This window comes from Pelmatolapia mariae, linkage group LG3_W (genome assembly GCF_036321145.2).
Source record: "Pelmatolapia mariae isolate MD_Pm_ZW linkage group LG3_W, Pm_UMD_F_2, whole genome shotgun sequence".
NCBI classification, from domain to species: Eukaryota; Metazoa; Chordata; class Actinopteri; order Cichliformes; family Cichlidae; genus Pelmatolapia; species Pelmatolapia mariae.
The window spans coordinates 6805276-6830571 of record NC_086229.1 but is presented as its reverse complement, the minus strand read 5'-3'; the positions used below and the strand labels follow the sequence as shown (position 1 = coordinate 6830571).

Below are 25296 nucleotides of genomic sequence, written 5' to 3'. Positions count from 1 at the left end.
TAATGGCTTCAGAAATCTCCAACTTCCTAGTTTCATCCTGTGACTTTAGGTCATCTTTTTCCACCAGTGGTGGTTTATTGCTTTTCACAGGGTGCTCAGGAATTAGAATCCTCGGTCTTCTAGCCATTTTCCTCTTCTTGTAAGGAGCCCACTTGACTAAGGACTTGCAATACTGTGTTGAAAGAGAAAATATTTTTAAAAATACATAAAATAAAAACAAAAATATTAAATACAGTTAAGGTGTTTGGTGCACATAGCGTGGCATGTTTCCAAAGACACACTGCATACAGAGGACATCAGCACAATGTTGGAAGCATTAGTGATGTATATTATATAACTGGAATGTCCAGGGACAGGGATGAAAATTATGGAAGTTTAGCTATTTGTATTGTATCATTGGAAGGACTAAGGATTAGGATCATAACAAAATGAAAGAGTTAGTGGTTAGGATCGCACTTACCTTGAAACAAATCTTTGCCAGTCTGCTGTACTCTCACCACACGCTGACGTTAATGCTCCTCCCCCCAAAGTTCATGACGAGAAAGATCTTTCAGCCAATCACACGATCTAATTTGCCAACATAGTTGAGGGTACCAATACTTGGAATGGAAGACGACTCGTTTGGAATCTTTTCTGTAATTGAAATAGACTAAAATTAAATTAAATTAAATTAATATCTTAACAGCTTTTAGGAATTTTGTTAGTGCAATGTTTAACTCTTTTGAAATCACACCTTGTTAAAATGATCTTTGATTCTCGAAATTCTTGCTGGTAGATACTCCAATAAAATAACTTCAAACAGACGTGTTTATGAACTTATTGGCAGCAGTACACTAACTACATGTAAGTAAAAATTAACAACTGCAGGAACGTAACAGTTTAATAGAATTTGTAGATAACAATTTATAATTAGACTAATTACTTATCTGGCTATTGGACATACAAAGTTATGTTGCAATGTAGGAAAAAATTATAAGTACAGCATAATAGTTGGTGCTGATGTCAGAGATAAACCATGGTGAAAGGCATTGCCATCTGATCAGTGTGATGTGGAGATTAGGAGACAGGAAAACAATGACATTTAAAATAGACATAGAAAAGAAAATACTACAAAGGAAATAGTATTATGAATAGAACATTTTGAATCTCTTGGCGTTTGACGGAGGTGGTTGCACTTTCTCCTTCTCCCTCTCCCTTATCTTTCCTGTTTGGCTTCTCATGTCTTTTGTATGGTCTTTCTTATTCTCTAACCCTGAGAGAGTCTCCCAGACTTGTTTTCTGTAAACCTAAAGAAGAATTATGGATTTTATCAACTGGTCCCTTAACGAGACTGACAAACTCCTGGTTGGAGCTGGCTCGGACCTGGCTTATAGAAGAACAAGAAGCGGCTACAGCTGTTCAAAATCCCACAAGGCTGGCCGACAAGACAGACGATGGGCAGGGCTGTGAGTACTCAGACTGTGTTTTTTTGACACAATATGGATAAGATCTTGGAAAAGCTCATGGCTCTGCTACATGGATAAGATTTTGGAGAAGAACAACAGGAATTGAGAAACCTGATGACCAGTGACGGATATTAGAGCATCTATAAATTGGAAGCAGTTTGCTCGCACTAACCAAAACAACTACCATCTTCACCTCATGCCGCCCCCTTGTCACCGACTGGATGCATAAGGCAAAAGCTGACGGGAATAACAATTCTCCTTTGATAACAAGACCGTTTATTGTATCTCCCTCCTCATTCAAGACCACCCGCGTCAACCGAAGATTGTTGACTTTTACGTAACCAAGTGAAGGGAAACTTTCTCTCGGCAGGACACACACACACTCACACTCACACAGACCTACACTTCCCCCCACCTCCCCACCCCCTCCAAATGCCTTCGAAGCTTATGTCTTCTATGTTGTGAGATGTGATGATTCATGTACTGAGGTGTTTCTTTCTGTTCTCAAACTGATCTCCCTGTGTGAGCTCAGACTGGGGGGAGTTCTTTTTTCTCCTCGTCTTTCCTCGTGTTGTGGATTTTCCATTGTTATGCGTCTCTGTCCTGTCTTCCCCATGTTATATTTGTGTAATGTATGTATGTTCGGAAGGGTAAGATGGCGCTGGCAAAAGGTCGGCAGCCTTAAACCAATTTCCTTCGGGGTCAACCTTTTGTATCAATAAAGCTTTATTGAAATGAATTGATATGCAGACAGAATCCCAGCTGGCCACAGCACATGGCAGCCCCTCTGTGAGCCTGGTAGTGGTGGAGGTTTCTTCCTGTTAATAGGGAGGTTTTCATTACGACTGTTACCATAGGTGTTGCTCACAAAGGCCATAGTCATGTTGTTCTGTTTTCTTGATATTGTTGTAAGGGTCGTTACCTTTCAAAGCAGCTTGAAGAAACTGTTGGTGGAATTTGGCACTATATGGCACTAAACAAAACTGAATTGAATTGAGTTCACATCCTGCAATGAATAATCAATCACCAACCAATTAGATATATATTTCTGACTAATCTTGACCTCTTAACTGTTTGTGTGTGTGTGTGTGTGTGTGTGTGTGTGTGTGTGTGTGTGTGTGTGTGTCTGTGTGTGTGTGTGTGTCTGTGTGTGTGTGTGTGGTGGTCATGTTTGTATGTCTTGCCTAGCATTTAATTTTCTTTCCCATAATTAGAACTCCTCGGCTGCAAAGACAAATTCATGGCGGCGATTCTAAGTGTCTTTTGCAATCTTTTTTTTTTTATTAATGTTTTGTTTTTTTCCTGTGCTCCATGAATTTACAGTGGATGGAAAATCATTGCTCTGAAACTAAGACCCCTGAAGAGCTGCAACAACCTCCCTGGTTCCAGCTTGATCCACTAACTCTGATTGGAGAACCTTCAAATAAATCCATCTTCTCCATCTTCTCCTAAAAGGTAACAACATGGACTCCTAATTCAAGCCTGTTTCCACTGCCACTCCCCCAAAGTTTGCTGTTATACAACAACCGTTCAGCAAATAAGAGCACTGAATTCTGCTGTCTTTTATAGGATACTGGATCTTGGAAAATAGGAATACCCATTAGGAATTTTATGTGTAACTAATACAACTAACTTAATAACAAGATTTGCACAGCTACCATTAGGAATCATTTTATTTGAAATTATACCTTGTAAAAGAAATCAATAAACTTTGACTCTGTACTATTAAATAAAATGTTGCACAAATGCCCAATTTTTTTCTCACTAAGCTGCTAATATTATTATTAGTAGTAGTATTTATATTATTAATCATGATCAGATAATTTTATTAATCCCAAAAAGGGCCATTTTTGTCTGCTCATTCACACAACCTATAAAAATTAATAACCATAAATATGAATCCAAACGACCCCTGTCAGCATTTAGTACTCTAACAGCTAAAGATTAGTACAAATATATTACATTGCATCTTTTACTTAGTCTTGGGAACAACAATGAGCATCACATTTGGATTCACCTTTGGTTTTCTTTTCTTGTCTGCAGTTTGAACCACCATAAATCTTGATGTTACACAAACTTTGACATCCCGCATTAACCCAGTGTGAGAATGAAGACACACAATTTGATATTTGTAAAGAAATAAACTTTATTGAACTTCCTTTTAATCTGCATTTATTTACTTAGATGTATTTGTTGGAATGGAGCAGGAGCAACACCACCATATAGAATAATATGGTTGCAGCAGCAACTGCAAGTAGTATCCACCAGGTCAATGGATCCAATAGTTGCCCACATGTACACCTAAAACGTTTATGAGGATAAGATGTTAGTGGATGTATTCTTTTATTGTGGTAAGTATCTCTGTATAACAAAGACAAACTGCTCTTGCCTGCAAAGTTCTCCTGTAGGATTCTCATCTTGTAGGCTCAGACCAATGCGTGCTTCATTGTCTGCATTTTGCAGCTGTATTTCCACTGCATGAAGCACAAATGAAAATCTTCGGAATACCATGTGGGACCACTGAATCTCAGGAATCAAACATATGTAGAACTAACATTTGCACATACCTGACATTGTTCTTCCTTCTTCTGCATTTGATGAAGCCAAGTTTCCAAAGATAAACCCCATACAGAGGAAATAATCATTACTATCTTGGAAGAATTAGTGATTTTTATTCTATAAGTGGAAGATCTGAATATTAGAATGGAAAATTTTGGAAGAATTATGGATCTGTATTCTAAAAATTTGAAGGACTAGAGATTAATATCGTAAAAATGAAAGCATTAGTGATTTTGATTGGCCTTACCTTGAAGCAAATCTTTTCCAGTCTGCTGTATTCTTACCACCCTCGACATCACTGCCCCTCCCACCCAAACTCATGACTACACAGACCTTTCAGCCAATCATATTATTAATTTTGCCTATATTACCAGGTACTAGTACTTGGAATTGAAGATGATTCACTTGGAGTCTTTTCTGTAATTATAATAGATAATATTCAGTGAATCTGTTTTGTGAATCTTATTAGTGTACTGTAACTTTAATCTGGAATTACACCTTTTAAAAGAAATGAATAAACTTCTTTTTTTTAAGTGTTGTTCTAATCTACAGTTAAAATGGGACTTTTAATCTAAAGTGATTCAAGTAGTCAGTAGGTATATAACAGTATTATATAAGAAGGATTACATTACAGTGCTGCTCCTCATGTTTTGATTCAGCTGCAAATCTTTGCATTATATTCTTTTTGAATACCATGACCGTTGACTTTTCCCATCCTCCATCAGTGTGAGAAAGAAAACACAGGATTTTGCCATTGAACAACAAGAACTTTATTGAACTTTATCTGAACATTGTTGTATATGAACATCTGTGTGCAGGTGCATGCATGCTTGTCTGTGTGTAGCTATGTTTGTGTGTCTTTATTGGCAGTCATTTTCCTTTCCCATCAGCAACATCATCTGCCTGCAAAGGCAAATGAAGAGAGGAGATTCTTAGTATTTGTCGTAGTAACTCATTTCATCTGATATTTAATTTCTTGTTGGCTGTGTTACTCTGTTAACTTACATTCACTGGCACACCATCATTGCTGGACTGAGGCTCTTTAATGGCTTCAGAAATCTCCAACTTCTTAGTTTCGTCCTGTGACTTTAGGTCATCTTTTTCCACCAGTGGTGGTTTATTGCTTTTCACAGGGTCCTCAGGAATTGGAGTCCTCGGTCTTCTATCCATTTTCCTCTTCTTGTAAGGAGCCCACTTGACTAAGGACTTGCAATACTGTGTTGAATGAGAAAATATTTTTTTAGAAAATACATAAAAAATAAACAAAAATATTAAATACAATTCATATGTTTGGTGGACATAGCGTGGCATGTTTCCAAAGACACACTGCATACAGAGGACATCAGCACAATGTTGGAAGCATTAGTGATGTATATTATATAACTGGAATGTCCAGGGACAGGGATGAAAATTATGGAAGTTTAGCTATTTGTATTGTATCATTGGAAGGACTAAGGATTAGGATCATAACAAAATGAAAGAGTTAGTGGTTAGGATCGCACTTACCTTGAAACAAATCTTTGCCAGTCTGCTGTACTCTCACCACACGCTGACGTTAATGCTCCTCCCCCCAAAGTTCATGACGAATCAGATCCTTCAGCCAATCACATGATCTAGTTTGCCAACATAGTTGAGGGTACCAATACTTGGAATGGAAGATGACTCATTTGGATTCTTTTTTGTAATTGAAATAGATGAAAATTAAATTAAATTAAATTAATATCTTAACAGCTTTTAGGAATTTGGTTAGTGCAACTCTTTTGAAATCACACCTAGTTAAAATGATCTTTGATTCTCAAAATTCTTGCTGGTAGATACTCCAATAAAATAACTTCAAACAGACGTGTTTATGAACTCATTGGCAGCAGTACACTAACTACATCTAAGAAAGAAAATAAGAATTTTAGGAATGTAACACAGTTTAATATAATTTGTAGATTACAACCTATAGTTTGACTAATTTCTTATCTGGCTATTGGACATATGAAGTTATTTTGCAATGCAGGAAAGCATGACAGGAAAAGAGTGAATGCTGTGATGTAAGATATAAATCAAAGGGATAGACATCTCTATCTGATCAGTGTGATTTGGAGATTAGGACAAGGTAGGTGGAATGAACCACATTAACAGTGATAGAAAAAAGGAAATGTTAAATCAATAAATTGATCTCACACGTTTCCTGTTATCATTATCCAGTGGATCTAAGTGTCTTTTTGACTTGCTCACTTGCTTTTGAGTGAATGTTGTCCATGTGGATACTTGGGTTTCCTCCAACAGTACAGAAGAGTTTCGTGTTAGGCTTACTGGTGATTCTTAACCAGCCATGGATAGAAAATGGTTTAAATGAAGAAAAAAATATAAAGTGCTGCCCAAATGTATGGTTAAAATCTCATGTGGTCGTGGCTTGCAGTACCACAGCACGTGAGATTGACGCACCTGTGCTGCATCTACGATCTAGCCTCACCACCTTAAAAGCTGTGCAGGGTCCTGTATCAAGGGATGTTGCGGAGATGTGGAATAAACCATGCTGAAAAGCTTGAAAATGTCACTGGGCCTGCAGTGGTTTGTTACAGTGGTGCCAAAACCCAGGATAGTGGGCACTGCAGACCCACAACTGGGTTGGCAAGGGGCCGAGCACTGCCATTCCCCCAAACTTTGCTGTTATACTCACAACAATCTTCCAGCCAATCAGAGAACTGAATTCTGCTGTCTTTTATAGGGTACTGGACCTTGGAAAGTAGAAATACCCATTAGAAATTTTATGTGTAACTAATATAACTTAACTTAATTAACAGGATTTGCACAGCTACCATTAGAAATATTTTTATTTGAAATTATACCTCGTAAAAGAAATCAATAAACTTTGACTCTGTAGTATTGATTAAAGTGCTGTATGAATGTTCACATAAACAATGGCTTTTTATCTGAGTTGCTATTATTAGTTGTTGTAGTATTTTATATTAATGATCAGAGTCAGATAACTTTGTTAATCCCAAAAAATTGCATTTTTTTCTGCTTATTCACACAACCTATTGTCAGAATTTAAAATGAATAATCAAGAAAGTTAACCAATTGACCCCTGTGAGCATTAAGATTGCTTCCAATTTTACATTAGGTCTAATGTCCGTCACTGGTCATCAGGTCTCTAAATTCTCGTTGTTCTTATTCAGGATGTTATTCATATTGCAGAGCCATGAGCTTCTCCAAGATCTTATCCATATTGCATTTAAAAAAACACAGTCTGAGTACTCACAGCCCTGCCCATCGTCTGTCTTGTCGGCCAGCCTTGTGGGATTTTGAACAGCTGTAGCCGCTTAAGCTAGCTCCAATCAGCCAAAACTCTGTTATCATGGTTCCGAATTGGTAGATGTCATTCAATGTCCTCCACTGAGAGTGTCGCCAGTCACCCGACGCAACCGACCATCGAGTATCCAGCAGCAAATGTCTCCACAGGACAATCGAGCTCTCCCAAGCCCAGGAGTTGTCAGTTTCGTTAAGGGATCAGTTGATCAAATCCATAATTCTTCTTTAGGTTTTTAGAGAACAAGTCTGGGAGACTCTCTTAGGGTTAGAGAATGAGCAAGACCATACAAAAGACATGAGAAGCCAAGCAGGTAAGATAAGTGAGAGGGAGAAGGAGAAAGTGCAACCGCCTCTGTCAAGCGTTTCACAGCGTTATGTAACGGTGAATGTTTTGGATATGAATTGAGCTGCTTTTCGGGGATAACCTCGAAGGGGACTGGAGGCAGCTCCCCAGCGTGGTAGATTCCAATGTACTAATGAGACATGAAGAATTGAAAGAATTGAAAAAAGCAAACGGGAAGGTGGGGCACGAAAACAAGAACGAACAGCTTGTACAAGAGGGGGGCCATATAGATAAGACCCAGAAGGGGTATGTTTGGAGGCGTGGTCCTGCTCCTGAGGTTCAGCCAATGTATCTTGAATAAATGGAAGATCTAAAGATTAGGGTGGAAAAATTGGAAGAATTGTTGATTGTATGGGAAAATTGGTAGCCCTAGTGATTGGGATGAAAAAAAAGAAGAATCAATAGTAATTAGGATAGAAAGAATCCAGACTGGACTCACCACTTAACAAATTTTTCTTCTCCAGACTTCAGCTGACATCACTCTGAAATCACTATCTACCAGTAAATCAGACGATCGATTTATGCTGTCTGTTATAAGACACGGTAACTTTTAATTGAGGATGATTTGTGAGGAATTGCATGTGTCATTATAGTAACTGTGTAATCAAATCTACTAATTTGCATTTTATTCCTTAAGAACCGCATTAGTGTGAAATGTGACTCATTTGGAAATCCACATTGTGAAAGAAAAAACATAGTTTGTTTGGAATAAAGTTCTGTGTTATGTGTGATGAACTTTGACTCAGGTCATAACAGTGTACAAAAAAGAGATCTACAGGATCACGTAAAACCAATAACATAGAGGATACACACTAAAACACATCTAACATTGTTGGATGTTCTTATTCTGTTTGTGGAGAACATTGATTTCCAAAGACACACTACATACACAAAAAAGCAAAAAAAAGTAACATCTACATATCATCCTTTAGCAACCTTGCCTGAATAATATGTAAGTTATTTGGAATTACAGCTTGGAAATGAAATCCATGACCAATGATTGTAGAACAAAGACACATGATTTTCAAATTGAACTGAAAAATCTTTATAATTGCATTTGACATTTGTTGTCAAAAACTTATATATATCAGCATTTGTCCGTTTTTAATGAGTTTTATTTTAAAAGTAGAAAATAAGAACAATAACTTACCTTAACAAAAAAGAAGACTCTCACATGACCAAAGTGAGTAAAATCTAGAAAAAAAAAACCTGTGTAAAAAACTGTGTAAAATAAGTAACCAAAACCTCACATGATAACATAGTTTTCAAAATGTAGGAACACAAACTGTCAGAAGAACAGAGTAAAATCAACAACAACCAAAAATCATTTTCGTATCTTTTCCTCTGAGTCTTTGAATGGCTTTTTGTCTTTTGTTGGTATCTTTAGGTGCCTCTTTAGTCTTGTGACTTCTGAGCATCTTTGGACTTAACAACTGTCTTGCAGTCAGGCTCTTTGGTCTTTTTCTTTCTTGCTTGTTGCCTTTTTTCTTTGTTTCTTTGCTTTTATCACACTTTGCCAAACAGCTTTTCCGCCTTAGAGACTTTTTCCTCTTTTTTGGGTGTGTCACCAGAGACTCATAGCTAGTCCCAGGGCGATCTTCTTTTACTCTAACTGTGTCTTTGTTTTCAGTTGTTCCTTCTGCTCTCAAAAGGTTTTTTTCTTTAACCGTGGTCTCCATCTGTGGTCCCTCTTCCTTTATGTCTGTGTCCTCTGTGCTGACTGCTTTGTCTTTTTCTGTAGTGTCTGTCTGTGTTCTCATTCCTTCCTCTGTTGTTCTTTCTGCTCTCAAATGGCCCTTTTCCTTGGTTGTCGTCTTTGTCTGTGGTTCATTTTTATCTCTGCCTATGTCCTCTCTGCTCAAAGCTTTGATTTTTTCTGTAGTTTTTCTCACTAGTCCACTGGAAACGTCTTGGTCTCTGTCTGTTGTGTTCACCAAGGGACCATTTTCATCTTCAGGTTTGTCTTCTTCATTATCTGTAGTCACTGTTTGTATACTGTTTTCATTTTCACTCAAGCTTTGTGGCCTCAAGGCTTCATTGTCTTCATCTCTTGTCTCTGTCTGTGTTTGGTTCACACCCTCAGTTGTTTCGTTTGGTATAACAACGTTTTGTATTTGTGTTTGGATTGCAATTCTTTCTAAGATAATTTTAGGATATTCCCAACATTTAAACTTCTTTTTAAGAAATTGAGTACGACTATACAAGTTTCCTGTGTCCTTTGTGGCTTTTTCTTTTTCTTTAGCATTATCTTTACCTTTGGTGGATCCCAATGTACCTGCTGCTGTAAGGTCAATGTGTTCAGAGTTATCATCATAATCTTCACCTTCACTACTCTCTGTAGTCACCATCCCTGGCATATCTTCATCACCTGTTGTGTCTTCTTCTACCCTCACTCCTGCTCTTCCCCTGCCACTCTGTTTATGTGGGTGTTTTCCAGATGTGTTTCTTGCTGCCGGGTCAATGACTTTCCTGACTTCATTGTTACTTTCATCTTTGCTGCTGTCTGTGTCATTGGTGTTTGCATGCAGTTTGGTCTTCTTTTTCACAATTTCTCCTCTTGTGGCATTTTGACTAGACTTTCTTTTCTTCAGTCCAGCATATCTTCTCTCCAACACATCTTCATTGTCTTCTGAGGTTGTAGATTCCTCAGAGTCTCTGCTTCTATTGTTCACAGCAAGTGCCTTTGCAACATTGTTGCGGCACTTGAAGGCTTCGTCAAAGTTTAAATCTGCCCCATAAAATCTCGCCGCAGTTGCATCAGAATGGCACATCATCCGGTGGACTTGTACCTTGCTTTGGGTTCCCAAGGATCTCCCACTCTACAAATGTAAACATTAAATAATGTTATTAATTGCACTAACATTTGAAATTTTCAAGATTTGCAGAGCTAAGGACAGAACCACAAAAAGAAATACAACAGAAGACAATATAAAGAAAAAGAAATGTCCTTTCAACATTAAAACACTGGGAGTAGAACCCTTTTTTTTAAACTAAGGGTGACTGTTTCATATCATCCCTCTAAAAGGATAGGAAGGAAAAAACACTGAATCACCATAAAGTGGAAACTACTCACAAAAGTGCTGATGCTGCTCCTAATCATAGAGAAGGTTGGTTTTCCTGGAATACCAAACTTCCTCCATGCATCTTGAAATGAAGTCAACATCCTACAATAAGGCTGTCCATTGGTGTTGGCAAAAATCAATTGTGATGATCCACCAGGGTATCTGTGGCGGTGGTACGCAAAGCGGTGAAACCATATGTATTCGTCTTTCGTTAGGGGAACAAGTGCATGGCCAAATGTTTCTTTGGTCTTGTGTTCTTTTACCTGTAAAAGAATCAGCAACTAAATTACATTGCATACAGTCATTGATGTCGCTGGTAAGAAAGAATCTTTAATCAGAGAGAAAAAATAATTTCTTAATGATTTTACTCTGATTATCCGCCGGCCATCATCATCCACTTCAGCAGTGCCAACTTCCTCAACTGTCATATTTGATATGACGCCTCTTCTGTGCCCAGTTGTGCAGATGACAAATCCAGCCAGAAGACCATAGAACCAGTCTAGGTTCTCAGTTGTGGGATTTTTCTCAAGAACGACTATTGAGTAACATAGAGGTTGCATGGTAAGACACAAGGGATAGGGAAGTATATCCCTTATACTTATTCCCCCCTAATACAATCCTACATAAACATCACAAATGCTACTGTTTGTATATGTATTATATATTTGAACAAAAATCAAAAGTCCAACAAGTGATTATAAATGAGCAGTCTGTTATAATTGAAAGCAAAAAGTTCTGTCATATATTTCTGTAAATCTGAGATTCTGAACTACATATACATACAGATTACAGCTGGTAAGTAAATATTATATAATTTCTCATTAACAGAGATATTATTGGGGTTATTAGAGTTGTCCTAACGGAGAAATGAACTGAACGCTTACCGAGTGCTTCAGGGATGTGTGTGGTGGCTTTCTTGAGAAAATCAGTGATGTGGGCAGGATCTACAAGCATTTCTAAAAGACACAGAATGTGTTTATGTTCCTGCAGCTCCAGTCATGCTCATTCATGCTGCACGCAATGATGTAAATATAAAACAGGTTGTATTTTAGACCTAATTTTTTTCAAAAAAATTGTTTTGTAAGGAAGAAGAACTGGCGACCAGTGTTCACAGTATATGAAAATGAATTGGATTGCCATTTTGAACTTAAATCTTACTTTCCAAATCCAGAATACTAACCCTTTAAATTTATTTATCCTACTTCCTAAATTTTCAAGATTACCAAGCTTAGTACTGAATATAACACATTCATGTGAAAAAAAATCAATATCCTAAATTTCGATAGTCTCATTTCTTTTACCATTTTAGTCTTTGTGGGGTTTTTTTTGACTGTATAGTTAATTTTATCATTAGGTATCTTTAATTTGATTACTGGCTTGCTTATTGTTTAGATATTTTATGTTTTCTCTTTCTGAATTTGTATGTTTAGTTATGTGTTCCCACTGGTTAGTTACGGGTCACGTCTCCTGTTTTTGGTGACATTTTTCTCTTGTTTAGTTTAACTTTTACCCCTCACTTTCAACCTACCAGAGATGTAGACAATTTTGTTGTCTACATCTCTGGTAGGTTCTCTCAGCTGTCTTTACTTCCTTCTTACTTTTGAATTAGTAGCTTTGGTGTACCACTGTTTCCTTGTGGTGACAAACTGTTTTGCTGCCCGCCTGTTTCCTCTTGTGTTACTCTGCATTTCCTATCCATTCTGTTTACTTTCTATTTTGTACAATGTATACCTTTCCAGTGTACAAAATATATACTTGTATACAATTTATACCTTACATTATCACATTTTGAGCCCTCCTTTCTCAGTACATCACAGTAATGACATCATGACATTTATAAATACTGTATTTATTACACATGCTAGGTAACGACCGTGATGAATAAGTAGTAAATTTGGATCTTACTTGATTTTTTGGTTTGGATGTCTTGTCTGTGGGTTTGTAACTCCCTTCTGCTCTTCTTCATCTCCAACTGAAGTGCAAATAAAGTCCACTTTAAAGCCTTACGGGAGGCTCTGACCTTTGGCAGTTGTGCATCAATCAGAAATTTCAAGAACGCCCTCACATTTCCAATCCGAATCCTTTTCGTTGTCACGGCATGTTTATTCAGATCAGTTGTCCATCTAAAAAAGGCCCACAAACAAACACAAATCAGTAATCACTTTAGTATTATAGAGATTACTGGACTAATATATCACAGATATTGGTAAAAATGTACTCAGTCAGTCTTTCTCTGTTGTCCAGAAATGCAAATGTCATTGCAGGGACTTGATTGTGAGACATGAAATATGCCCAGGCACGGACATATTGGACCCGTTGTTTGGCATTTTCAACGTCCTTTGTACTTGTTCCACAAATGTGCTGAAACCAAGCATTCAGGACTTTCTCTGTTTAAAATAAAGTGTAGTAACAAAATAGCAATTAGAAGTGTCATGACAAACTGATGAAGTACAGAAAACATTCTTCTAATTCAATTGGTTGACAAGGATATTTGGAAGATATTGCTAATTAGTAGTATCTGTTTAATTAGCGGGATGTGAGTTGCTAAATAGAACAACCAGATATACAAATTCACATTACACTACAGAAGAAACAATATTCTTGCTAAATAATTCATACCAAATTTAGGAAGCCGGGCTGTTGGGTCAGGTCTACTTCTTTCAAATTTCTGGCGCTTTGGGGGGCTGAGAGGTTTGAAGCCAAGTTTATCCTTAGTGGATTTCAGACTTTTCAGATTCCTTTTCAGGAGTTGAAGTAACAAATCCTGTTCTTTGCACTTTTTGCAATTCTGATGTTGGACTTGAGCATCATCTGACTGATGGACAGGGGAATGGACTGAGCTATCTTCTCTAATCTCCACACAATCTTCACTGGTATCACTGCTATCACTTCGCTCCTCTTGATCACTGCTTTCAGTCAGCTGCTCTATGTCCAGTGAGGTCACCATTGGAGGCTGTGGATTTGAACGCCTGAGAGCTTTGAGGGCTTTCAGATTAGCCAATCGTTTCGCTGTCCTTATTACTTTCTTCTGATCTGATTTCTGAAAGGGTATTAACAATAGGACAGCAATGTTTGAGAAAGTTAGTGAAACATGTCACATAAGAATGCATTCTAATTTCACAAAAAAAGTAAACTATACAAAACACTAACCTCAATCTCACAGTGGACATTTTCCAAGTGCTTGTCCAGTCTTATACGGCTTTTAGCTTTACATACTGGACAGTCCAGCCTGCCCCTGTAACTGCATATCACATCCAGTTTGACAAGTGTAACTGCAACTACCACTTTAAAGTGTTGCAATGTTTTGTCATATACTGTATGACAGTGACTTACACTGTAGAGCAGTAATTTAGCAGTAAATGTAATTCTTCTTTGTTTACAACATGGTGGTATTTTTTAAAATGCTGCCCAACTGCAACATATGGAATCAAGCATATTGGGCATTCTGTCATCTGACGTGGCATTTTTCCCTGTAGAGAAGAATACACATCAGAACAGGTGAATTATTTGTTGAATTATTTATAATTATTTGCCCGCAAGTCTTCAAATTGAGGTGTACACTTCTCAATACTTGACCAAATATTAAAGGAATGAAAAGAAAACCTTGACATAATAAAAAGACTGCCACTTTTAATAGGTGATTAAAAATTTTTAAATTCTATAGCAAGTGTTTTTAAAGTTTTGATCAGGTATTATATTTCTAAAGTTAGTATTTCCGCTAAAACAGTATTTCTGCAAAATCATAGTATTTCTGCTGTGTTATAGGAATTGTACCCAATTATGGTATTAGTGCCAAAGCATAGTATTTGTATCAAATCATACTGTTTGTGCCCAAACACAGCATTTCTGCTATATTCTAGTATTTGTGCTAAATCTTAGTATTTCTGCTATGTTATAGTATTTCTGCCAAATCATAGTATTTGTGCCCAAGCATAGTAATGTAACACAGCAGAAAGAATTTTACACCTCTTATTTCAACACGTCGTTGTCGTGTCTTTAACCAGTCTACAACAGAACAATTTTCTATTGCTTTTAAAAAAAATTAAGATCTCCCCTTGGCTTTGGTACCGAGTAAATGACAGTTAATTTTTATGATAAATGCAAAACTGTCCTTAATGAGGTCGCTCCTTTTAAAACTATAAACTCGAAACCACGACCAGACCCATGGATAAATAAGGCCACTCGTTCAGCCAGACGAGAGTGCAGGAAGGCTGAACGTAAGTGGAAAAAAGATGGGCTGCAGGTGTCCTTTCTCATGTTGAGAGGAACAGTCTGTACAGGTATCAGGACATTGTAAAAGCAGAAAAGTCAAGGTTTTTTTCTAATGTTATTGAGAATAGCTCCAATAATTCTCGGGTTCTTTTTTCAATTATTGACCTTGCCTGAATATTTCCCCAGCTTCTTGTATTAATAGTTTCTCAGACACCTGTGAAAGGTTCTTGCAGTTTTTTATCAATAAGATAAAACAGCTTCGATCTATGATCACCCTGCCTTCACATGACGTTTCTAAAATATTCACCTGCTCTGCTGTGATTTTTGATCAGTTTGAGCCTGTGTGTCTTGATCAGGTGTAGGAAGTATGTAGTGGCACAAAGACATCATCGTGTCCAAATGACATTATTCCAACACATCTTCTAAAAAAGATTTTTAAGGTTGTCAGTTCTGACATTTTAGCTATTTTTAATAGCAGCCTTAGCTCAGGTGTTGTGCCAGCCTGTTTTAAACATGCTGTTGTACAGCCTGTACTTAAAAAACCTAATCTTGACTCCTCTGTCCTCACTAACTTCAGGCCTATTTCAAAGCTCCCCTTCCTGTTGAAAATTTTGGAAAAGATTGTGTTTGTTCAGCTGCAATCTTTTGTAAATGGACACCATGTTCTTGAAAGTTTTCAGTCTGGTTTTAAAACTCTTCACAGCACAGAAACTGCACTTTTAAAAGTTCTTAATGATCTTTTATTAGCCACTGACTCAGGTGACTCAGCTGTGCTTCTGCTTTTAGATCTGACTTCTGCTTTCGATATTGTTGACCACAGCATCTTAATCACATGGTTGGAGCATTGTGGCGTAAAGGGCACCCCATTAGAGTGGTTCAGGTCATACCTGTCTGACAGGACCTTCTCTGTGAGCTTTGGCGATTTTATCTCTTCCTCAGCTCCCCTTACTTGTGGTGTTCCCCAGGGATCTATACTGGGGCGAATTTTATTCTCCATTTATATGCTGCCTCTAGGTCTAATTTTTAGAAAATATAACATTTGTTTTCATTCATATGCCGATGATACTCAGATCTATCTTCAACTGAAGGGAAACAGTCCTGCCTCACTAGAACCCTTACTTCAGTGTCTCGGTGAAGTTAAATCCTGGATGGCCTCTAATTTCCTTAACTTCAATGAGAACAAAACCGAAGTGATAATTTTTGGACCAAGCGGCAATCCCAGCACCTCTAATTTTAACCTGCACAGTCTTGAGCCTTTTGTCAAATCGCATGCCAAAAATTTGGGGGTTATATTTGACAGCAATTTCACCTTTGAAAAACAGATTAGCTCAGTCGCACAGCGGCCTTTCTTCAAACTGAGGCTTTTATCTAAGTTGAGATGATTTTTATCTTTTAAAAAACTTTGAACAGGCGATTCATGCTTTCATTATATCCCAGCTGGACTACTGTAACTCCTTATATGCTGGAGTTAGCCAGCCCTGCCTGGCAAGGCTGCAGTTGGTCCAGAATGCTGCAGCTCGTCTTCTGACACGTACTAAAAGACGTGAACACATTTCCCCGGTGCTGCCTCCCTTCATTGGCTCCCTGTCCGCTTCAGAATTATTTTTAAAATTTTATTGTTGACTTACAAAACCCTGAATGGACAGGCTCCTGGGTATTTGTCTGACCTCTTGCAGACTTATACCCCCCTTAGATCTCTTAGATCAAGTGATCTTTTGCTTTTAGCTGTACCAAGGTTGAGGCTGGTTCATAGAGGTGATCGAGCATTTGCAGTTGTAGCGCCTAAACTGTGGAATAATTTACCCCTACACATTAGACAGGCTCCTACTGTCAATCTTTTTCAATCTTATCTTAAAACACATTTTTATTTACTGGCTTTTAATACAGCATGAGAGTTATTTGTTAATTCATATTTGGTGTTTGCTTTTAATACTCTAAGTTATTTTATAAGGTATGTTGTATTCTTGTACAGTTATTTTATTATGTATGTTGTATTCTTGTACAGCACTTTGGTCAACGCTCCTGTTGTAATTAAATGTGCTATATAAATAATTAAACGAAACTAACTAAACTATACTTAGGATTCAGGATATAATTACAAAATAATTTAAAAAAATTAGTTTAATTGGCGAAATGTCTTGTTTATACTTTTAGTGTTATGTATTTAATTCTTGGAACAGTTATTACTTTGGATACAAGACTTTGAAGAATTGGGGAATGATAGGATTGGAAGAATTGGAGATTTGGATGGATTAATAATTGATTTAAATTTTACTTATTTTGAAACAAATTTCCAAAAATTTATTCAGTTTGATTAATCACTAGAGAGCCCTTCAGCAAGAAGAACTGTTGGAAAAAGATGTTAGTGTTCTTAAAGAATTTAAAGGGTCAATGTCTCTATGCGCTGATTTCTGTATGTGTACTTATTTACTGTAGGGCGTTTGTTCCTTTTTAATTTGACAAAAATAATCTGCCTGGCAGGCTGCCAAAGCCTAAAAAACATTTTTCAATCAAAATGTTATGCAGATAGTACGATTAAAATAAATTCAATAAATGCTCACAGACAATTACATGGGTCTTAATGTGTGGTGCTACAAGGTGTAAAAGTGTGAACAAAAATAAAATAAAAAACATTTTGTTACTCACTTCTTTCTTGACTGTGACAATATTTTACCGTTCACTGAGGAATTATGAAAGGAAACCTAGAAAAAATAGGAAACCTAGAAGAAATATGAATAATGGGAAACAGGGAAATGTAATTTTTTTTTAAACATTAGTGATTTATATTTAATAGTTGAATTAATAGTATTTAAATGTTACAAAAGACATTAGGAACTGGGATCTTACAGTTGGAAGGAATTAGTGAATTTTATCTCAACTTACCTCTGTGTAATTCCACCATCTTCAACTGACAGCACTAACAGCTCTGCATATAACCTATGGGGAGCTTAGCTTTCAGATTGTCAAACCTATCATGCCGTCTGCTTTTGTCATGTGATTTCTTACCAATAGCGTATATCTGAACTTGGAATGGAGGATGATTCGTTTGGAATTTTAAATGTAATTAATGTAATTGACATGGCAAACATCATTTGCATATCCTTCTTCGGGAATGTTCTTAGTGCAAAGTATCCCTCATTTGGATTAATAAATTATATGATAAAACAAGGTTCAACTTCGAACCTAGAATTTACCATTTATCGCTTTTGTAAATTGGCAAAGAATAAATGAATAAAATTCCTCTTCCACCCGTAAGGGCAGTCGATCCTTTGCATATATATATATATATATATATATATATATATATATATATATATATATATATATATATACATACATATGTATAAAAAATTCCCCACTCGCCTCTGTGGGCGGTCAATCCTTCAAGTTCGGGTCCTCTACCAAAGGCCTGGGAGCTTGAGGGTCACTCGTCTAGCTTGGGAGTCACTGCACCTAGTGCTCCGATTACCACTGGGACCCTCCGCTTCATCGATCTTCTTCTGTTTGTCTACCACCACTATGTCCGGTTGGTTAGCCACCACCATTTTGTCCGTCTGTATCTGGAAGTCCCACAGGATCTTAGCTCTGTCATTCTCCATCACCCTTGGGGGCATCTCCCATTTTGACCTCGGGACTTCCAGGTTATACTCAGCACAGATGTTCCTGTACACTATGCCGGCCACTTGGTTATGGCGTTCCATGTATGCCTTGCCTGCTAGCATCTTGCACCCTGCTGTTATGTGCTGGATTGTCCCAGGGGCATCTTTACACAGCCTGCACCTGGGGTCTTGCCTGGTGTGATAGACCCCAGCCTCTATGGATCTTGTGCTCCGTGCTTGTTCCTGTGCTGCCATATTTACAGTGCTCCACCCCTTGGATAGAAACAGGGATCACAAGTTTCCTGGTCTTCAGCCAATTCTTTGGTCTTTCTTAAATTGAACAGCAGAATCATCTGCAGTTCAATGTGACAAAAGTGTGCACCGGCACCCAGCACTCGATCTCATCACCCTCAATGATGCATTCAACCATCTTCTGAAGATGTCAGGTCTTAGTGCAGTGGCTGAAGTTTGAGGTGTAGTGAGTGAAGAGGAAAGGGGAGGGGACCGTTCCTTGTGATGCCCCTGTGTTGCCCATCACCTTGTCAGACACCTTGTGTTGAAGATGCATTCATTGTGGTCGCTTTGTCAGGTAATCAACAATCCAGGACCATCAGTGGATCGACTAGGTCAAGCCGATTTAGTTAAATTATGGCCAGTGTTGTGGCTAAGACTAAATAAAGTAGATAAAATGATATAGAGTCTTTGTACTGACACCCAAAGCATCTTCAACTACAATTTACAGTTATTCAGTGGTTTATGTAATTTTGTGAAAGAAATTTATGTCACCTTGTAATGGATTCAGTTTGTATAATGATTACAGAGCTCTTCAGCAAAGAACAACTGTTTGAAAAAAGATGCTGTTGGTTGTTAAGGCATTTAAAGGGTCAATGTCTCTGTGTGTTGATTTCTGTATGCCCTCTGTTGTTCACCCTTCTGACACATGACTGCCCTGCCCTACATAGCTCTAACCACATCATCAAGTTCGCTGACGACACAACCGTGGTTGCACTCATCAGCAGCAATGATGAGTCAGCATACAGAGGTTCAGCAGTTGACGTTCTGGTGCAGTGAAAACAATCTGTCACCCAGGAGAGGATCGTTGACTTCAGGAAGACTTGCTCCACTTACACACCACTCAGGATCTCCAAAAGTTGAATCTGTTCATCTGGACGTAGCGTTTTGTGGGAGAAACGTTTCATCACTCATCCAAGTGACTTCTTAAGTCTCAGCTGACTGCAGGTTTCCCCAAACCTTATAAACAGTACATTTGCATAATGACTGAAACCAGCCCACTGAAGGAACAATGGGCTGTGAGGCTTTGATCAGTGGGTTTTGGTCAGTGATTGTTGATCAATGGTCATGGGAATTTGCATAATTATGATAAAGGAACTGACCTCCCAGCCCATAGTTCCTTCAGTGGGCTGGTTTCAGTCATTATGCAAATGTACTGTTTATAAGGTTTGGGGAAACCTGCAGTCAGCTGAGACTTAAGAAGTCACTTGGATGAGTGATGAAACGTTTCTCCCACAAAACGCTACGTCCAGATGAACAGATTCAACTTTTGGAGATTTACTTTCCTGGATGATTGAAAATGCATCAAGACCACTCAGCATCCACGGTTCCATGGTAGAGACTGTCAACAGCATCAGGTTCCTGGGAGTTCACATCTCAGATGACCTTACCTGGATCACCATTACCACCTCCATCACCAAAAAGGCCCAGCAGCGCCTCCAGTTCCTGAGATGCCTGAAACGGGCAAACCTCCGTCCTGCCTCCTTCACCACGTTCTACAGGGGCACCATAGAAAGTGTTCTGACCAGCTGCATCTCCGTGTGGTTTGGAAACTGCAGTGTTGGTGATCTCAGCAAAATAACGGATTGTTAAAGCAGCTGCCAAGATCTTTGGAGCATCTCTCCCTCTGCTACAGGACATCTTTCAAAACCGCTGCATCAGTAAGGCCTCAGGCATTGTGCTTGACCCGCTACACCCCTAACATGGACTCTTTCGCTCCTTCGGTCATGCAGTTGGAAACCAACTAAGGCGCAGACTAGCTGAAGTAGAATTACAGTCACAAGTTTATTTATAAACACACCACATGAAATTATATACAGTTTACGGGGACAGGGCCTTTTAGTGGTCCAGGGGGAAAAGAAAAGAGAGTCCAAACATGCTCCGCTCGTTTGCTCCTTTCACATTTGTCTTCAGCACTCTTGCCCACTCCACTCCACGACACACTGCCAGGGAAACTGGAAGGATTAGTAATTTCTATACTGTAAGTGGAAGATCTAGGACTTAGAGTGAAAAAATGGAAGAGTTATTGATTTGGTTTCTAAAATTCGAAGCTGTAGGGATTAAGATTTTTTAAAAAGCCAGGAGAATTAGTCATTTGGATAGAAGGAATGGCCATTATACTTATCAGTTACCCAGTCACTCTTCTCTGTCCTCTGCTGACATCACCCTCTAACACCATTGTCTATAAGCAATTCAGACAATCCATATTGGAGGCATCAGTGATTTAGAATGTATAATTGGAATGTCTAGGGACTGGACTAAAAATGATCAAAGGATTATCTGTTTGTGTTCTATAATTGGAAGGACGAGGGATTTTGATGTGATCGAGGCTCAAGAGTTGGCAGTTTATCTTGTAATTGGAAGGCTGCCGGTTCGAGCCCCGGCTCGGACAGTCTTGGTCGTTGTGTCCTTGGGCAAGACACTTCGCCCACCACCTACTGGTGATGGCCAGAGGGGGGCCGATGGTGAGATATGGCAGCCTCGCTTCTCTCAGTCTGCCCCAGGGCAGCTGTGGCTACAACTGTAGCTTGCCTTCACCAGTGTGTGAATGTGAGAGTGAATGAATAGTGGAATTGTAAAGTGCTTTGATGTTCCCAAAAAGCGCTATATAAATGCAATCCATCATTATTATTATTATTATTATTATTATAAAAAATGAAAGCATTAGTGATTTTGATTGGACTTACCTTGAAACAAATCTTTTCCAGTCTGCTGTACTCTCACTACACTGACATCACTGACCTCCCCCCCAAACTCATGGCTACACAGACCTTAATGCCAATCACATGATTAATTTAGCCTATATTACAAGGAACTAGTACTTGGAATTGAAGATGATTCACTTGGAGTCTTTTCTGTAGTTATAATAAATAACATTCAATTAATCTGTTTTGCGAAGTTTAGTATAATTTTAATTCGGAATTACACATTGTCAAAGAAATTAATTAACTTGTTTTAAATAAGGATTTTAATTTACAGTTAAAATAGGATTTTTAATTTCTTAGACTTAGAGAGTTTTATGGTCATTGTGCCGTTACTTTCACAGCAAAATTGGGTAGCTGGAACACAAGGTACAAAATTAAAGAAGGGAAAACAATATACAATGAGCGGAAAAATGAATAAAAATAAATATATATGTATACATATATGTGTGAGTGGACTATACACATGGGATATGCGTAATATACATGGTGCATGCGTAGTAAACATTGAAACAGAAACATTGTGGGGCTGTATACAAGAGCAAAATTGAATAAATAAAATAAGGGAGGAGGGGCTATGGTCATTTGAGGTGGGGATGGTGATTCCAATAAGACCAAAATATTGCACATGAGCCAAAAATATTGTACGGAACATGGAAAGACTGAGATATTGCACATAGATGATCAATAGCAGCATCAAAGAGGATGTGTTGGAGGAGTCTGTTCACACTCTTAATTTATCATTTCAAGTCCTTCGAGTAGTCAGTAGGTCTAAAATAGTATTATATAAGAAGGAATACATTACAATGCTGCTCCTCACGTTATGATTCAGCTGCAAATCCTTGCATTATATTCTTTTTAAATACCATGACTGTTGACTTTTCCCATCTTCCATCAGTGTGAGAAAGAAAACACAGGATTTTGCCATTGAACAACAAGAACTTTATTGAACTTTATCTTAGCATTGTTGTATATGAACATCTGTGTGCAGGTGCATGCATGCTTGTGTGTGTGTAGCTATGTTTATGTGTCTTTATTGGCAGTCATTTTCCTTTCCCATCAGTAACATCATCTGCCTGCAAAGATAAATGAAGAGAGGGGATTCTTAGTATTTGTTGCAGTAACTCATTTCAGCTGATATTTCATTTCTTCATAGTCGTGTTTCTGTATAACTTACATTGGTGGGCACATCATAATTGCTGGACTGAGGCTCTTTAACAGCTGAATCAATCTTAAGAAAGAAAGCAACAATTGCAGGAACATCGCATAGTATTTTTATAATTTATACATTGCAACTTAGAGTTTGGCTAATTTCCTATCTGGCTATTGAACATCTAAAGGTATGTAGCAATTTAATAAAAAAAAAATCTGATGATACTGATGTCAGTGAAAGACCAAGGCGATAGGAATCTCCATCTGATCAGTGTGATGTGGCAACAAGGTAGGTGATTAACACTAACAGTCAAAGAAAAGCCTTTTCAATTATTAATGACTTTTTGTGTTACTACATGAACTTACAGTGGCTGGCACATCATTGCTCTGAGACTGAGACCCCTGAAGAACTGCAAAAACCTCACTAATTCCATCTTGTTCCAGTAACTCCAGTGCATTGTTCACTGCATTTAATATTTCAAAACGCCATCTTCCTCTCACAGGCAAGGCATACACTGAGTCCCTGGGATCCGAAGTATTCTCCTCTTTTTCCATCGTCTTGTTCTTGTGAAGAAGCCACCTGGTTGAGGGCATGTGGTGCTCTGTTGTAAAACATCACATGCAAAAATTAACAGTCAGATTAAATGTGGTTCATGTAATGTAGTTCTGTATTCAAAGATCAAGGGATTGGGATGAAAAAATTAAAGCATCAGTCATTTGTATTGTATAAATGGAAGATTTAGGGGATATGATGAAAAAAATGAAAGAGTTATTCATTTGGATTGATGGAATTCTGGTTGAACCAGCATTCAAATAAACCCCTCTTCTCCATCTTCTGCTAAAAGGTAACAACATGGACTCCTAATTCAAGCCTGTTTTCACTGCCACTCCTTCAAAGTTTGCTGTTGTACTCACAATGATTGTTCAGGCATTTAGACAAATGAATTCTGCTGTCTTTAATAGGATACTGGATCTTGGAAAACAGAATTTTATGTGTAACTAATACAATAAGATTTGCACAGCTACCATTAGGCATCTTTTAATTTGAAATTATACCTTGTAAATGAAATCAATAAACTTTGATTCTGTGCTATTAAATAAAGTGCTGTACAAATGTCCACATAAACGAAGGTGTTGTCTATGTTGCTATTATTATTATTATTATTATTATTAGCGGTAATAATAAAATATATTATTAATCAGGATCAGAGAGTTTTACTACTTACTGAACAACCTATAAAAATGAATCCAGTTGACCCCCGTGTTGAAATTATTTTTAAAAACAGATAAAATACAATCAAATACATAAAATATAAACAAATACATAAAATTAAGTTCAGATGTTTGGTGCACATAGAGTGGCATGTTTCTCAGTCAAACAGGGGACATCAGCACAATGTTCAAAGCATTAGTGATTTATATTATAATACTGGAGTGTCTAGGGACAAGGATGAAAATTATGGAAGTTTAGCTATTTTTATTACATAATTGGGAGGACGAGGGATTGGGGTGATAAAAAATGAAAAAATTAGGGATTTGTATTGACTTACCTTAAAACAAATCGTTGCCAGTTTGCTGGACTCTCATCACACTCTGACATCATTGTTCCTCCCACCCAAGTTAATGACGAGACAGTCTTTCAGCCAATCAGGCAATCTACAGGGTGGGCCATTTATATGGATACACCGTAATAAAATGGGAATGGTTGGTGATATTAAAGTCCTGTTTGTGGCACATTAGTATATGTGAGGGGGCAAACTGCTCAAGATGGGTGGTGACCATGGTGGCCATTTAGAAGTCGGCCATCTTGGATACAACTTTTGTTTTTTCAATAGGAAGAGGGCCATGTGACACATCAAACTTATTGGTAATGTCACAAGAAAAACAATGGTGTGCTTGGTTTCAACATAACTTTATTCTTATTTGGGGGGGGGGGGGTCGATTTCCAAAGACACACTGCATACAGAAAAAAGTAAAAAAAAAATCCCTTAATATCTTTGAATAATTGATTAAGATTTCTTTTCTATGGGTTGATTTAGGAAATAGGATGGGGGAAATGAAATAATTAGATATTTGTCAAGAGATTTTATTATGTTTATGCTTAAGAGTACATGTTATTATCTAGATGTGGTGGCTCTTTTTGTATTCAGCTTTAATAAAGAAGTTACGTTGTGCAGAGTTCAACGAGAAGGCTGTACGCAGTACAGGCCTATCTTTATTTCTGAGACGCAGCACAGTTCTGCTTTTCCTTTCCTGTACAGTTCTGAGAAACGTGTTATGCTTGAGTATAAATAAAAGATGACAACCGTTGCAGGGGTGTGGGTCTCTTGGAGCTCTCACCCGTGTACACGAGAATCTGCAAACTTGTTTGAGTGTCACTTATTCTGATCTGTGTTGCTTTACAGGAAAACTCCTGACAATATTCCTTTGCCAAAATTAGATTGAAAAAAACTTAATAATTAGTTATTTAGATAGAAGAAATTGTAATTGGGCTTACCATTAAACGCATCACAATGTTGTTAATTGGAATCAGGTATAATTTGTGAGGACTTTTATTTGTGTTAATTCAGCTAATGTTATTAATAACATCTGCATATCATGCCTATATAAAATGTGAGTTATTTGGAT

At 37.7% G+C, this 25296-nt stretch overlaps 1 protein-coding gene and 1 long non-coding RNA gene across 2 annotated transcripts in view; one reads left to right on the top strand and one right to left on the bottom strand.

Moving 5' to 3' along the window:
• LOC134624176 (protein NLRC3-like) overlaps positions 1–25296 on the top strand; it is a 305899-nt gene that overhangs the window by 228908 nt on the left and 51695 nt on the right. The gene's annotated exons all lie outside the window — the stretch shown is intronic.
• On the bottom strand, positions 4817–5610 carry LOC134624215 (uncharacterized). Its single transcript, XR_010093482.1, has 3 exons — positions 5511–5610; positions 5010–5219; positions 4817–4907 (listed from the first exon to the last, which is right to left on the bottom strand). It is a non-coding gene; the product is annotated as an uncharacterized LOC134624215 (long non-coding RNA).